Source organism: Triticum dicoccoides, chromosome 7A (assembly GCF_002162155.2).
Source record: "Triticum dicoccoides isolate Atlit2015 ecotype Zavitan chromosome 7A, WEW_v2.0, whole genome shotgun sequence".
NCBI classification, from domain to species: Eukaryota; Viridiplantae; Streptophyta; class Magnoliopsida; order Poales; family Poaceae; genus Triticum; species Triticum dicoccoides.
This window is the reverse complement of record NC_041392.1, coordinates 555,191,195-555,203,181: the sequence shown is the minus strand read 5'-3', so window position 1 is coordinate 555,203,181 and position 11,987 is coordinate 555,191,195.

Here is an 11,987-nt window from a genome sequence, read left to right as displayed (position 1 = left end):
ATGAGGCGCCGGAGGGGCGCTGCGCTTATATAAAGCCGCGGGAAAAGCAAAACTAAAAGGCAAAGCAAAGCAAAGCTAGTAGCCGGGGGCCACGCCATTGCCATGCCATGCCATGCACGCAGCCTAGCCCGAGCTAAAGCAGAGCCAGTGCTCACGCACGCACAACACAAAAGCGGCGGCCGTCTTTTCACGCACCCCGCCCGCTTCCTTCTTTTTACCCCTGCGATTACTAATCTGCCTCTCCCTCTCTTTTACCTCTCGTCTTTAGGCGAGGCCTTTGGTGGAACGTAGAACGTTACGGTTTTCCTGATTTACCGCGTGGCTTTTTACGCACGGTGAAAACACGAGAAACACGGCGTGGCGACCTCTGAGTGTAGAGAACGTTTTCTTTTCATTTTTTGCCCCGGACAGATTATGTGTTGGGTAGACATTCCGTCGCCGGCCTGCGGCGGCCTCGAAACAAGGCGTGCGCCGGCCGGCGCGGCGGCGAGGGGTCGTGGTCGTACGTCGTACGTCGGTCCGAGCAAAGCGATCAAGGGGAAAAGCAGCGCATGCAAATGCACGCGACGGACCGAGAGCTACAAAGCGGCTTGCTCGCCGGCCGCCGCCCGAAAAAGAGACGGGGGCGCTGAGGGGGAAATCTCACGCACCTCTTTCGTTTTCTTTCGAGAGAGAGGAGAGAAAAGAAACTTGGCGCTGGCTTTCCGCGCGTTTAACATGACCGGGCGCGGTCACCGAGCCGGTGCGTTTTCTGTTGTTCCGGTGGGGTGGAGCACCTGACTGACGGTGGATGGAGCCTCGGGAAACTGTTGACGGGCAGGGAGCCACTGGACCACTGCTATTTAGCTGTAGCTTGGGGTTGGGGAGTTTCGTTTGAACCTGCGGACCGGTGATGCAGTTTTGGGTTTCAATTTCCGACCAAGAAGTATCAGCTGAATAGATTCAGCAATTCTCTGTTGAAGACAAAATGATTGATAAAAATTGTAGCAGTTTTATGAGTTCGGTGAAGACTATTCCTCATTTAAGGGTGGAATCTAAGGTGGTGATGATCATAGGATGCACGGGAGGTGAGTTTCAGGATATAAGTATTTGTCAGCATAATACTCTGCTGTCCAGGGACATTGACAGTGAACAAAATGGAAGGCAAGCAAGGGAATTTGGATGGCACAGTTGGTATCCTATGTTTATTTTTATCTTCGACCCTGGTGAAGTGACATCCACATCGATGTTTTCATCCATGCCAATGGATATGAGGTATGATAATTTTGGGGAAGATATGGGTGATTGGCTGGGAGAAGTGTTTAAAGCTGATGTTCAAAGAGATGGCAAGGCACGGTCTATTGATATTAGACTGCTGCTGGGAAGGGGGCATATGAGGGAAAGGAATTTTCAAAAGAAACAGTAGCGAGGCACAAAGAAGATGGTGAAGACTTAAACTTAGTCAACTCTAGATCAGCCAAGAGACTGCCGATGGGAAAAGATGGTTTGGATGATGGAAGTACAGCAGAGGATATTGATCGTATAGCACTGACAGGAGCCTTTATTCCATATGGACGGCAGGGGGTCAGTCGCATATGGTTAGCTCGACGTCAGGAAGTAAACGCCAGAAGGACGATGAAGATGTGTGGAGCTACAATTTATGCAGGATCGGCGGCCTCCTTTGGGGAGGACCGCCGGGCACAATGAATATCTTGAGTTTGAACTGTCGGGGGTGCGGGCGACCCGAGACAGTTCAAGAGATATGCAGTTTGATTAGACTGCATCACCCGTCACTGGTCTTTCTCTCGGAGACCAGATTGTCTGATAAGAGAGCTCAAGATCTTAAGTTCCGTTTTGGATTTAGTAATGCTTTTGGTGTGAAGAGTGAAGGACTGAGTGGTGGCTTGGTCCTTTTATGGAATAATGACTCGGCGGTCTCTTTAAATTCATACAGCCAGTCACATATTGATGTGTTTGTACAAAATAACTTGCTGGGAGAGAGGGAGTGGAGATTTACGGGGTTCTATGGTCAACCGGTACGATCTCATAGGAAGCTCAGCTGGGATCTCATGAAGTTCCTTCGCAAGGAATATGACATACCATGGTTAATTGCAGGGGACTTTAATGAGATATTGGATGCCTCTGAACAATTTGGTGGTAATGTACGGGAGGAATGGAAGATGGATGGGTTCCGGGATGCAGTTGAGATATGCAAGCTATGTGATTTGGGGTACTCTGGACTCCCCTTTACATGGGATAATAGGCAGCAGGGCAGGGATAATATCAAAGTCAGACTTGACCGCGCGATGGTGGATGAAACATTTATGGAGCTGTTTGACAATACAGGGGTGCAGCATATCCAAACAACAGAATCAGACCACTGTGCTCTTTCAATTGTCATCAAACAATCAGAGTGGATTGATTCAAATGCTATGGAGAGACCCTTCCGTTTCGAGAATGCTTGGACAAGACATGAAACATATGACAGAACAGTAGAGGAGAGTTGGCTTGATGGTGCGTCAGATATGGCCTCAGTGCATGGTGCGTTGGGAGGAGTAAGAAATAAATTGAAGAAGTGGAGTATGGATGAGTTTGGCTCGGTTAAACGTCAACTAAAGATTATGCGACAACGTCTTGAAAAACTGCGTGCTAATACTCTGTACACAGGTCTGACAGGAGAGGAGAGGAAATTGATGCGGCGGATCTCAGAGTTGCTGTCAAGAGAGGAGATGATGTCCAAGCAGCGGTCTAGTGCATATTGGCTAAAGGATGGTGACAGGAACACTACCTTTTTTCACGCTCGTGAGAAGGAGAGGTTCAGAAGGAACAAAATTAAATTACTAAAGTGTGCTGATGGTACGGTTAAAACGTCTCAAGAGGAGATTGAGAAGAGTGCCAATGAGTTCTATAAAGCGATGTTTACAGCTCAGCCGGATTCTAGGCCGGAAGTGGTCACGGAATGGATTCCTCCAAAAGTAACTACAGATATGAATGGGAGATTATGTGCCCCGGTCACAGATGATGAGATTGAGCAAGCTCTCTTCAGTATGCATCCGAACAAATCACCTGGGCCGGGCGGATTTACTGCAGGTTTTTATATCCGTCATTGGAATATTTTGAAACAAGCTATATGCAGAGCTGTTCGGGATTTTTTGGAGGGAGGAGTTATGCCTGATGTGGTTAACAGTACCGTACTTGTCCTTATTCCAAAAGTCAAGTCACCCCAGGAGCTTAGTCAGTATAGACCGATTTCGCTATGCAATGTTTTATGCAAAATTGCATCCAAAGTCTTGGCACTTAGACTCAGGCCTATTCTAGATGAGATTATTGCTGAAGAACAGAGTGCCTTTGTGCTGGGACGATTAATCACAGACAATGTCTTGATCGCTTATGAGAATATCCATTACTTGAAAAAGAAGAAAGGTAAAGGAAATGCATGTGCAGTCAAACTTGACATGGCGAAAGCCTATGACCGCGTCGAGTGGTCTTATTTGCGACAGGTAATGAGGAAAATGGGGTTCTCAGAACAGTGGATAGGGAGAGTGATGGCTTGTGTGGAGACTGTCTCTTTTTCAGTCCAGGTGAATGGGCGTTTTTCTGAATTTTTCAAGCCATTCAGGGGAATTCGACAAGGGGATCCCTTGTCACCTTATCTATTCTTGTTGTGCGCCGAAGGTCTGAGTAGCATGTTGAAGTACAAGGGGCCTGCTCATTTGGCTAAAGGTATTAGAGTGGGAACCCATGCACCTTGGATCTCGCACCTCTTATTTGCAGATGATTGCATGATTTTCTCCCAGGCTACGATTCAGGGTGCAGAAAGGCTCCATGATATTTTGGAGTTGTATAGAGAAGGATCCGGCCAGCTGATAAACAAGGAGAAATCGGCTATTTTCTTTAGTGCCAACAGCTCGGATGAAGAGAAGGCAATTTTTCATGAGAGAATGGATGTTCACACAGAAGCTTTAGCTGAGAAGTACTTGGGATTACCCACGGCACTTGGGAGATCTTCTGAGGATCAATTCGACCATATTGTTACAAGTATAAGGAAGTTGGTTACTGGCTGGGCTCCAAAACTTATGAACAGTGCAGCCAGGGAGGTTTTGATCAAGTCAATTTGCCAAGCAATACCTACTTACTCAATGAGTTGCTTCAAATTGTCAAATAAAACCTGCAAAAAAATTATTAGTGTGGTGGCGCAATATTGGTGGGGAGGAGACGGAGTAAAAAGAAAGATGCATTGGAAAAAGTGGCAGGATATAGTGGTACCCAAATGTGTTGGTGGAATGGGTTTTAGGGACCTCCAGTTATTTAATAAAGCCATGTTAGCTAAACAAGGATGGAGGCTATTGACTAATCCCGAATCGCTATGTGCAAGACTTTTGAGAGGGAAGTATTATAACGGCAAAGACTTCATGACCGCTACAAGAAGAAGGGGATCCTCACACACTTGGCGCGCCATATTGTTTGGTAGAGAAGCTCTTGAGCTGGGCCTAATCAAGAGGGTCGGTGATGGAGAATCAATTAAAATATGGGATGATCCGTGGATCCCAGCCAACTATAATTACAAGACCTTAGTAAAGCTTCCTCTTGCTGCAGTTAATAGAGTCAATGAGCTACTGGATGTAGATAGCAGAACATGGGACGAGGAATGTGTGAGAACTAATTTTACTGTGATTGATGCTGAAGCTATCCTGCGAATTCCAGTCAATGCGGGAGAGGAATTCTGGGCATGGCAACCTGATAAGATGGGCATTTTCTCTGTGAGGTCGGCTTATAAGTTGTTGACTGAGGAACAGGGTAGGATGACCCAAGTGTCAGGCTCGGACAATGGATACTGTAAGGCGTTTAAGATACTTTGGCGAATGGAGGTTCCTCCCAAAGTAAGATGTTTCTGGTGGAGAGTTATTCACAACTTTATTCCGTGTCGTGTTGTGCTGCAACATCGTCATATCGAGAAAATACCTTACTGTGAGGACTGTGGTGTTGAAGAAACTACATACCATGCTCTATTCACTTGCAATTGGGCTCGCAGGTTCTGGGAGCAGATGAAGGTACGCACTGGGATTAAAATTCCAAATCTTCATCCTGATTCATGGCCCCTTGATATGATACAGGGAGGTAAGGTGGATCACTTTTCAGCATGTACGATCTTATGCGGGGCATGGTCAGTTTGGTCTGAGCGCAATGCCAGAAGACATGGGGAGCAGCGACGATCAATTGCAAAATCTATCCAGTGGGCAATAGATATTGCAGTAGATTTATCACAACTTGGGAAGGAACAACAAAAGTCAAGTCCGCGGGTGCAGGCTCGCTGGAAGCCACTGGATGAAAATGTTCTAAAATTGAATGTGGATGCTCAGTATGGGGAGGCTGCAGGTCATGGGGGTACCGGATGTGTTGTCCGTGGTACAAATGGGAACCTTATTCGTGCACAATCCAGATGGTATGAATTTGTCGCTTCTGCTACAATGATGGAAGCATATGCAATTCGTGATGCGGTCCGGTTAGCGAGCGACATGGGATGGCAGTGGATCAAAATCGAGACTGATGCTTTGCAAGTTGTCAACTCGTGGAAGACCCAAGCATTTGAAAGGGCTGATATTGCATGTCCTATGCAGAAGGTCAAGGAGCTATGCGGGAACTTTGCTAGTTTTAGTATATCTTTTGTTGGTAGGGAAGCTAATATGGCGGCCCATCTCTGTGCTCATCAAGCTAGTGAGGTTCGTCGGAGATGTCTTTGGATCAACTTTGTTCCAAATTTTCTTCGTGATTGTATTACCCGCGAATGTTTTACGACTGAGTAATCTATAGAGCTCCTGAATTGCAAAAAAAAAAAGGAAGGCACAGTGGTGCAGTGAGGAGGCATACAGTGAAGTCCGCTTTGTACTCCCTGCGGCACTGTTCACGGCAAGTGCTGCGCTTGGTTTGTTTGCTTTGAGATGAACGTACTTGGTTCGAAAACGAAATACCCATCTATACCCTGTTTGAAATTCCCATTTTTCCTTTTGACTTTTTTAAGAATCAAAAGTTGTGCATAGATTTATAGTAGATATTGTGAAGTAAAAACATGATTTTTAAAAATCTGGAAATTTACAGTGTTCATGGATTTAGAACAATGTTCTGAAATTGGAAAAAAGGGTTGCAAGTTTTAACATGCTCATGAACTTTAAAAATGTTCTTGTATTTGAATTTTTTTTATGATTTTTAAAATGTTCTGAATTAAATATTAAAAAATAAAAAAAAGGGTAAATAACAAGGAGAAAGAGAATAAGAAATGGAAAAAAGGGAAATGATAATAAATACAAACAGGAAAAAGGCAAAAGAAAAACTGTTAAAACCTATAGAAAAAATGCAGAAAAGAAAGAGAAAACAAAATGTCAGTCAATACCTTCTAGAACCTTCTCAAAACAGCCGACCATTACGGCTATATGGATGTGTGTTACTCTCAACCAGCTACACACCCCCTTACAAGCAGGCCCCATAGCAATCCCCAGAGCTCCCGACTCACTAGAGGCTTCAAATCTTGGGAGTTTAGTTCAGGAACTTCTAAAATATTCATATATTTGAAAAAAGTGTTCACAGTTTCTAAAATGTCCATGAATTTAAAAAAATTAAACGAAAAATGAAAGGAGGGAAAGAGAATAAGAAATGAAAAAAAGGGAAATGATAATAAACACAAAAACAAAAAAACAAAAGAAAAACTGTTAAAATCTGTGAGAAAACACAGAAAAGAAAGAAAAGCAAAATGTCAGTCAATACCTTCTAGAACCTTCTCAAAACCGGCCAATCCATTACGACTATATTCGTATGTATGGATGTGCGTTACACTCAACCAGTGACAACCCCCCCCCCTACAAGCGGGCCTACCAATCCCCACAACTCCCGACGCACTAGAGGCTTTAAATCTTGGGGGCTTAGTATCTAAATAGATAGATGATGCAAGAAAAAAAAGACTTAAGACACCAAAGAACTATGTTTTTATCCAAAAAAATTACTTTTGTGTACACCATCACCAGAAAGCAATATTTATGAAATTTGTGCATAATTTTTTTTAACAGAACCTGTCGGAGGGTATGATGTTCCTATAGCAAAAAAGTACAGAGTGATCCGAACCAGATGATGGAGGTAGAGCAAGGTGTGCGTCAGACTGAGGCCACACCGCAACGTCGCCCTCGCGGATGAACGGCGCGTCAGCGGGAAGTGCGACACTAGGAGGAGTCACCCATGGAGCTTTGAGTTAACCCGAATCTATGAGAAAAATTGTCACAAGGGGTCGCGCTCATGCCATGCTTCGCATGGGCTTCACCCGCCAGTGTCCTTCAACGGCGGCGATGGGAAGGAGGAGCGAAGAAGGGGGTGGTGCCGCGGGGGAGGAGCGGGTTTGAGTTGTGGTTTGATTGATCGGTGTTAAATATTTTATATCAGCACTGTAATGTTTCTTGTGTCATCCATGCATCTTCTTGTGAATGTTTTCCACGATCTTCTTGTTTCGGTCTTTTGTGATTTGAAAACACGGTAGCACCCCATGTTTGGGGGTAATTTAGCTTCAACAGCATGTGACACGCCTGGCTATCGCGGGGTCTTTTTTAACGGCCTTGGCAAGGCCATTATATGTGAACTTGATGAATGGAAGATAATTCTTTCAATTCATGCCGAAAGATATAACACATACTTTGAACATGTCTTCGAGAATTTGATTGTCTCTATCTACTTGACCACTAGATTGGGAGTCATAAGCCGTGCTAAAAGGAAAAATGAGTTCTCATAGCCTTCTGAAAGCATTCTATAGGGCTTGCAGTATTAGTTTCTTTTTCTTTTTGAAATAGGGGTAAAAACTTTGCCTCATCACATTAATTAAGAAGAATTTACAAACAAAATGCAACCATACAATAGGGGCTACAACCAATTACTCTGGTGGGCTCGTGGCATCAAAGATCCTAGATCTTTAGCCCCTGTCTTCTCCCATACAAGAGCTTCCCTCTAAATCTTGGTAAGCACGGTTCCTAGCATGGATGAATTATTTCTAAAAACCTGGAATTTTCTTCTCGCACAAAATCTCCCACGATGTCAGTATCGTTAGGAATAGCAACTTAATATTACCTTGAGGCCAGAGCCAATATTTTTTTTTTCGAAACCGAGGCAAAAGATTTGCCTCATCTATTAAATAAGAAGAGGATAGAGTTTGTTACAAGGGCACACTTTTACACGGCATGGAAGATTACTCACACAAAATAATGTTCCTTAATTTTTTTGCTCTGGCGGTGATTCAAAGGTTTGCCTCGCAGATGATGTTGTTTAGCAAGATTGGTGGTGAAGCACTCTTGTTTCGGAAAACACGGGCATTCCGCTCGTTCCAAATGGTCCATGACACGAGCATGGTTAGAGAGGCCATGGCCTTCCTGTTGGGGACTCCGGCGCCGGTCCTATTTGTCCACCATTCCTTGACTGAACTCTCAAGATGCCACATAGAGGTGTCCATATGATGAAGCCCAAATTTTGCAATGACCAAGTTCCATAGCCTAATGGTGAAGCGGCATTTGAAGAAAAGATGCGGTCCACTTTCTTGCTCTGCTTGCAAAGGGTGCAAAGACCACAATTTGGCCATCCACGTTTTTTTAGTCTATCTGCAGTCCAAATTATGTCTTGGATAGCCAACCAAGCGAAGAATTTAGCCTTTGATGACGCCCAAGTTTTCCAAACCATTTGGTCCACGGGAGAGAGAACCAAGCCAATGAATTGGGCCTTGTAGACGGAGGCCAATATATATACAAGTACATGTGGGAGGCCAAAGGACAAAATACAAAACCTCAAAGGGCATCATAAATATAATTCTAACAAGTATAACAAGGGAAGCTAGTCCCTCACGAGTGCTTTCACTGACATTTATCATGGAGTGTTGTCAACCCTTTACCGAGTTAAAGTTGCTCCGGTCATCGATGTTCACTTGTTGCAGGTTGCAGCCCAAGCCATTTTTGAATGTCGACCCAAATGCCTAGTGTATCTACACATAAAAAGATGCACAGACATAGCCCACAATTTCACCATCTTCGTTGTAGCCGGTCTGCAATCCACAAACTATATTGTATGCCAGGCCAAACAAGAAAATTAAGCTTCGATGGTGCCCAGATATTCCAAACTTCCGGCTTCACAAGCGAGGCCCCAACATTTGTGTTGTCAAGTTGTGCCAAGTAGGCCGGAGAGGTGGTGCACTCGCCGGAGGTCGTGCTTTTCCAAACAATAGCATGTGTGACGTCGTCGTTACTCCTTGTAACTCCGACCAAAGATCCACAAACTTGATAAGGTGCTCCACCGTGAGATCTGAGCCTGAGTTTATGTGCTCAGTGGAGAGGTCATGCCCCAAGGCCTTCTCCAAAGATTTGCTCTTGCCTTTGAATGTGGCAAATATGGACGGAACAATTAATGTCTTTCGGTTTCGACCTTGAAGCGAAGGTGAGTGCCAGAATGGATTTGTCTTGCTGCCTTCCCGAATGATGATCGTCGTCAAGTGATAGAAGAGGTTCGTATCCTTCTCGTCGCAGGGATGGCCAAGCCCCACCCACGGCGGCTCAGGTTTCTCCATGCAAGCCACAACCACCCCCTGTGAATATTTTTCAGGAGCTTCCTATCTCGGGCTGCGCTGATTTGAAAACACGTTGAGGTGATTTTGCCTCGGCAGCATGCAGTTGCACCCATAGCTACGTGGGGGTCGCGGTGACGGGCCCTGGCCGTTACAAGAGAAAAGACGATGATGGTGGGTATTTCGACCGGGGGCATCCGCATCCGGAGCCGGATCCTTTTGAGCACTCGGAGCTTGTACGAGCGAGCTTTCACGCACGCTAAAGAAGCTGAGCCACGCATGTCGATCTAAAGTGGCCCGGTCGGCAAAGCTATATTAAGGGCCTGTTTGGTTCCAATAAATCACCTGACTTATAAGTCAGGTGACTTAAAACCAGTGATTTATAAGTCATGCCTGTTTGATTGTCATTTGACTTATAAGTCACCTGAGCACACCTTTCCATCTTATTTTTTAATGTAAAGGTGGTGGGATCCATGCAAAAAGGGATGACTTATAAGTTTTAAGTTGGGGTGGAGCAACTTATGACTTATAAGTTGGGGTGACTTATAAGTTAGGTCTGTTTGACAAAATAAGTCACTTTTTGCACTTTTCAACTTATAAATTGACGATTTATTTAAAACCAAACATGACCTAACCTAGTTCTCCCCGTCCGCTCCTCCATCTGGAGTTGTTCCCAGGAGTTTGGTCCATTTCAACAACTTGGGTGGTTCATATAATATCTGTAGGTCCGTGTAACAAAGCAATAAAGCTAAAATCTGTAGGTCCAGACACAAGCCTGAGGTAGCAAGCGTAGCTTTGAATCATGCGGTGATAATTGTATCCCGCCGGTGCAGATTTGACAGCAGCTTAGCCTGAATATAAGTGTTCTCGGTGCTTAGAGCATCTATAATCGGATGTCCCGAACCCGCCTCAAACGCTCGGGCGGGCGGCCCGATCACTGACCGATCATGAAAAATTGATCCAGGTGGACGCCTTAAACGAACCTCAAACTCCCGGCTGACCGGCAACCCTCATATCTAGCTCAAATATGGACCGCATATGGGATGTCTGCGTTGGACCTAGCCTACGCTGGTCTACCCGAACCCACATATATTTCTCTCCATCCGCTCGTCGGATCAAACTCTAGCCACTTCACTCTACTTCACTCCACTTCACTCTCCTCTGCCGCCGAAGCTCTCGTCCGGCATCTCCGACCTTCTCCAGCATGGCGGGCAGCGGATCTGACTTCGACCAGTCCGGATCCGTCGACCGGGTGTCATCCCATACGGGTTGGAAAAGGCAATGGCCGTCCGTATTACACTTCGCCGCTCTCGGAGGATAGCGCCCGACCGAAGGTAGAATTTGTCCGGCGCGATTCCATAACGTTGGTGCATCGGGCACTCAGATCCTCCGGCCCTGGATCATCGCGGTCCCAAGAGCCTTCAAATATCCTCTTCCCTATTACCGCTTCGACGCAGTATGACTCCCACCAGGACCGGTGTGCCCCGCTGTGGGAAGGAGAGGGTAAGGCCGCATCAGCCGCCTCCGCTGCCGACATGACGGCAGCAAAGGGCAGTCGTAGAGCAGGAAGCCATCCGCTTCCGCATTGTAAAGAAGCGACAGCGGAGGAATACATGTGCCCTTGCCCAAGAGCAGAATCAGGCGGTCCGTGCAATGGCCGGAATGCCACCCAAGGAGGAGGACAACGACGGGTTGGACAGCTCGGGCGACGAGTAGATTCGGCTCGATCCCTACTGCGTCATCGACCGATACTTCCGCGACAAGGACGACAAGGGCAACTGTGGATGATCTTCTCCACCATAGCCAAACATGCCAAATTTTGATAGTCTGATGGCATGTTAGTGATGTAGTAGTCGGACGATGTGTGTAATGCATCGACGTAGTTGCATGTGTTTATATGGATTTGAGGTATGATAATTGAGGTGTCTAGCTGTGATGTGACGCCCGGATACTTAAGCTACAGTAAACCACTGTTAATGATGCCCCGTCAGCACAATTACTGTTGCTAATCTCGCGTTAGTTCGAAACTGATTCAAATTCAAATTCAAAATCAAATCAAACGGTAAAAGTTTTCAAACTTTAAAACTAAAATATTCGAGTTGTGCCAAATAATGCAAAGTTAATTGTGGTGAAGAAACCCCACTTTTATAAAATGTTTTAATACCCTAAAATGATTAAAACAGTAGGTAAAACAATTAAATAAATGCATTTTGGGTTTTATAAAATACTAAACTATTTTGTTCAGGGATAAAACCTTTCGTGGCAGTAGTTATAATTATAACTCTATTTTAGCTATGGGTTTCACTTTTTGTAAAAACTATAAACTATTATATAAGAAAAATAAAACAGAACAGAAAATAAATAAAAGAAAGAAAATACAAAAGATAAAACAGAAAAACAAAAGACAAAAAAAAATAAAGGAGAGAAGGCC